Source organism: Pyrus communis, chromosome 15 (genome assembly GCF_041283825.1).
Source record: "Pyrus communis isolate YQ-2024b chromosome 15, ASM4128382v1, whole genome shotgun sequence".
NCBI classification, from domain to species: Eukaryota; Viridiplantae; Streptophyta; class Magnoliopsida; order Rosales; family Rosaceae; genus Pyrus; species Pyrus communis.
The window spans coordinates 11,555,634-11,561,164 of NC_142579.1; the positions used below are offsets into that span (position 1 = coordinate 11,555,634).

The 5,531-nt window shown below is 42.2% G+C and overlaps 1 pseudogene; it reads right to left on the minus strand.

The window, feature by feature from the left end:
* Window positions 1-2,183: 2,183 nt before the first annotated feature.
* Window positions 2,184-5,282, minus strand: LOC148690521 (uncharacterized; annotated as a pseudogene).
* Window positions 5,283-5,531: the final 249 nt, after the last annotated feature.

Below are 5,531 nucleotides of genomic sequence, written 5' to 3' on the forward strand. Positions count from 1 at the left end.
TTAAACAACAACAGTTTTTGTCCCACATAGAAGGACTTGGTGCGAATCATCTTGTCATGAAAGGCCTTTGTCTTTTCCTTGTAAAGTCGAGCATTCTCGTAAGCTTCATTCCGTATTTCCTCAGGTTCATTCAATTGAAGCTTACGATGAATTCCCGCCTCATCTACATCCATGTTGAACTTCCTCACGACCCAATGAGCCTTGTGCTCCAACTCCACAGGTAAGTGACATGGTTTGCCATACACAAGCCGGAAGGGGGACATTCCTATGGGTGTTTTATAGGCGGTCCTATAAGCCCACAATGCATCCTCTAACCTCAAGCTCCAATCTTTTCTTGTTGGCCCAACCGTCTTCTTAAGAATCTGTTTTATCTCTCAATTTGACACCTCGGCTTGCCCGCTTGTTTGAGGATGATAGGGTGTCGAAACCCTATGGGTAACGTTGTACTTCTTGAGCAGTGCCTCGATTGTGCGATTACAAAAGTGTGAACCTCCATCACTTATAATGACTCGAGGCATTCCGAACCTAGCAAAAATGTTAGACTTCACAAAATCTGCAACCACTTTGGAATCGTTAGTACGGGTGACTTTTGCTTCCACCCATTTGGAAACATAATCCACCGCCAACAAGATATAGAGCAAAACCATGTGAGGAAGGAAAAGGACCCATAAAATCAATTCCCCACACATCAAATATTTCAACAGAAAGTATAGGGTTCTGTGGCATTTGATGCTTAACACTTATATTACCCATTCGTTGACAACGATCACATGTAAGGCAGAATGTCCTAGCATCCCTAAAAATGGTTGGCCAATAAAACCCACATTCTAAGACTTTAAGGGCAGTGCGTTGGGTGCCAAAATGTCCCCCACATGCATATGAATGACAGAATGTTAAAATAGATTGAAACTCAGATTCATTCACACAACGTCGTACAATCTGATCAGGACAAAATTTCCAGAGGTATGGGTCATCCCAAACATAAAACCTAGCATCCTTTAAGCTTATCACGTTGATTCCTATTAAGTGTGCTAGGGGTATGTTTAGACACCAAAAAGTTCACCAAATCTGCATACCAAGGCTCACTTACCTAGATAGACATTAATTGCTCATCGGGGAAGGTTTCAGAAATTGGCAATGCTTCCTTATGCACCATTCGACTTAGGTGGTCAGCCACCACATTCTCCACGCCCTTCTTATCCCGAATCTCAATGTCAAACTCTTGTAGAAGCAACATCCATCGAATTGGTCTAGGCTTGGCCTCCTTTTTCGTGAGCAAGTACTTGAGAGCTGCATGATCAGTAAAAATAATAACTTTAGTACCAAGTAAGTATGATTGGAACTTATCTAATGCAAATACCACAGCAAGTAATTCTTTTTCAGTGGTTGAGTAATTTAATTGAGCATCATTTAGTGTCCTAGATGCATAATAAATAACATGAGGTTGTTTGTTCTTTCGCTGCCCCAAAACAGCACCAATCGCATAGTCCGAAGCATCACACATTAACTCGAATGGAAGGCTCCAATCTAGAGGTGTGATAATGGGAGCCGAAGTGAGAGCCTCCTTTAAGTGCTTGAATGCCGTGGAGCATGCATCATCAAACTCGAAAGCCACCTCTTTTTGAAGCAATCGGCATAGTGGCTGTGAAATCTTGGAGAAATCCTTTATGAAACGCCTATAAAAATCTTGGAGAGGGTAAGTGACGAAACAAGGTCTACCTTAGATTTATCCACTTCAATGCCTTTTTCAGAAATAATATGTCCTAGAACAATACCTTGCTTAACCATGAAGTGACATTTTTCCCAATTAAGCACAAGATTCATTTCAACACAACGTTTCAAAATTAAGCTCAAATTATTCAAACAATGATCGAATGAATTACCAAACACGCTAAAGTCATCCATGAATATCTCAATAATCTTCTCCACATAATCATAAAATATACTCACCATGCATCGTTGAAATGTCACAGGGGCATTGCACAAACCAAATGGCATGCGCCTATATGCAAAGGTGCCAAAGGGGCACGTGAAGGTTGTCTTCTCTTGGTCATCCGGAGCGATCACAATTTGGTTATATCCAGAATATCCATCAAGAAAGCAATAAAATTTATAACCGGCTAACCTTTCTAACATTTGGTCCAGGAATGGCAATGGAAAGTGATCCTTCCTTGTCATGGCATTTAACTTCCTGTAATCAATACAAACACGCCAACCGGTCACAACATGAGTGGGTACAAGCTCTTGTTCTTCATTCTTCACCACCGTGACTCCGGACTTCTTTGGAACAACCTGCACGGGTGACACCCAACGACTATCAGAAGTAGGATATATAACACCACAATCAAGCAATTTTATAACCTCCTTTTTTACTACTTCCAACATGGGTGGATTAAGGCGACGTTGAGCTTCACGAGATGGCTTGGCTCCTTCCTCCAAAAGGATGCGATGTATGCACATGGTGGGACTAATGCCTTTGATATCCGCCAAGGTCCATCCAATGGCAGATTTGTGCTTCTTCAACACCCTTATCAACTTGTCTTCTTCTTAGGCCGTGAGTGAGCTAGATATGATGACGGGTAGTGTCTGATCTTCTCCCAAGAAAACATGCTTCAAGTGACTAGGTAATGGCTTTAACTCAAGTGTAGGTGGCTGCACAATTGATGGAAGTAACTTGTTAGTCAAAACCGAATCTAAAATTGAGAGTGGACACTTACCAGATTGTGAGGGCAATGACTTGAGGGCAGCGACCATTTCTATCACTTCACCACAAGGGGGCACGACAATATGGTCAGATTGCATGCCGTGGGTTGCAAGGATTCCTCCACCTTCATTTCTTGCTCCTATGCCGTGCACTAAGGCTACCTCAAGTGCATCTTCGTTCATTTGATCCAAATGTACCTGTGCCAAAGAATCAACAATGTCAATAGCAAAACAAGAATGGTCCTCAATTGGATATTTAATGGTTTCAGAAAGATTAAAATTAATAATGTCCCCATCAAACTCCATGGTTAATGTTCCCGTAAAAACGTCTATCTTTGTTCTCGCTGTTTTCATGAATGGACGGCCTAGCAAGATTGGCAATGATGGAGCATGGCTCGAATCCTCCATTTCTAAGACATAAAAATCTGCAGGAAAGATAAGATGATTGACCTGCACTAAAACATCCTCAAGGACTCCCTTGGGATAAGCGTTAGAATGATCGGCCAATTGAATTATAACGCCATCTTGTTTTAACTCACCGTGGTTCATAGATGCATAAATGGAATATGGCATAACATTAATAGAAGCACCTAAATCTAACATGCATTGTTCAAATCTAGTGTGTCCAATTGTGCATGGGATAGTAAAGCTCCCTAGATCCTTACACTTTGGAGGTAACTTTCGTTGCAAAACCGTGAATACAATTTCACTTACTTTCACAAATTCTTTGCTTGAAATTCTTTTCCTAGTTGTGCATAACTCTTTTAAAAACTTTGCATACCTGGGCACTTGCTTAATAGCATCAAGTAAAGGAATGTTTACTTGGACTTTTCGAAACGTATCCAAAATGTCCTTTTCGCTTTCTTCCTTCTTGGATTGTGCAAATCTGCAAGGGAAAGGAACATTGGGTAGATTAGTGTTCGAAATCACAACATTTGGGACAACATTACCTGAGGTGGACGGATGGGAGTGCTTAGATGGCTGCGGCATGGGTATTGCTACCCTTGCCGTGGGGTAGGATTGCTCCTCTTCTTAAATTTGTATCTTCTCATCTTCCTTGTTTTGGGCAGTTTCATGTGTTTTGCTTCCCACTTCTTTTCCACTTCTTAGTGTGATAGCTTTTGCAGATTCGAAACCACCTTAGGATTGACCACCGTAGTGCTTGGTAACTTACCATTTTCACGAAATTGTCCCAAAAATTCGGCCATTTGGCCCATTTGCTTCTTTAGCTCATTAACCTCCTTTGCTTGGTTCTGCATTCCCTGCGCCATTATGGTTAGTAACTAATATGTTTTATCGTCATTCATAGACGTACCTGAGTTGGTTTGGGATGATTGTGCTTGAGGAGGTGGTTGTGGTGCCATTTGCCTTGGAAAGAAACCCGGGGGTTGTCGGAATCCACCTTGTTGGGCATATTGTGGTGCATCTCTCCATCTGAAATTGGGGTGGTCACGCCATCCCTGATTGTAAGTATTGGAGAAAGGATCACCTCTTGGTTGGTTTTGATTCCCATAACCCACGGCATTGGCAGATTCCCACCCTCCATTCTCAATTAATTGAGGGCATTGATCAGATTGGTGTCCTTGAATGGAGCATACACCACAGATTGTAGTTCCTTGCGTTTTGGGGCCTTCAACAAACTGCGATAACATAGACGTAAGGTTAGCCATTTGGGATTGTAACTCAGAAATAGAACATACCTCATTTACATGATGTGGTCGTAGGGTGTCTCTCTGCCCAACACCTTCATATTGTTGTGTATTGAGTGCTTGATTAGCAATGAGAGTTTTGGCATCCCTGGGTGTCTTGTCCACTAGAGCTCCTCCCGCAGATGCATCCAACATTTGCCGTTCAAGTGGTAAGAGACCTTCGTAAAAATATTGAAGAAGTAGCTCCTCCTTCATTTGGTGATGTGGACATGAAGCAACAAGAGTTTTAAAACGTTCATAATAAGTTGGAAAAGATTCACCTTGGCTTTGCTGAATTCCACTAATCTTCTTGCGAAGAAGAATGACTCGTGATGTCGGAAAGAACTTCTCTAAGAAGGCTCGCTTCGTACTCTCCCATGATGTGACAGGTCCGGGAGCCAACTCATACAACCAATCCTTGGCCTTCTCCAACAAAGAAAAAGGAAAAGCCTTCATCTTCAATATGTTGCTGTCCACGTTCACCGGTGTCATACTTGAGCATACAACTTCGAACTCCTTTAAATGCTTTTTGGGATCCTCCATTGATAGCCCATGGAACTTGGGTATATGATGCAGCAAACTAGACTTCAACTCAAACTCATCGGTCTTCTCAGGGGCTGCCCTAGGGTATTGGATGCAAAGAGGGGCTGCATTGGCCAAACCCGAGGTAGAAAGCTCCTTGATGGTTCGATTGTCTGCTGTCATGGTTGGTACTTCCTCTTCAAACCTTGTCGTGGCCTCCTCTTCAACCTCAACTTCTTGCTCTTCTAATTCAGGTTCGGGACTAGGAGGATTAGACTCTTGCAATTTCTTTTTCCTTCTCAAAGTCCTCTCGAATTCACCGTCAAAGTCGAAGATATGCTCACGAACAGGTTGTGAGCTACGGGTCATAAACTAGTACCTGCACACAAGAGCAAACAAGGTTAGTAACCAACTTAATAGACTCGGCACAAGTAAGGAAATAATGTGCCTATACACGGCACAAAAACAAAACACACACACACGGTGCAAAATTTAAAAACAAAACAGAAAACTAACAATTTAAACAAGACTCAAGACAAGGGATTAGCAACTTTGCTAATCCCTGGCAACGCCGCCAAAATTTTGATGCGTTACGAATGTGACACACAAATTAAACCC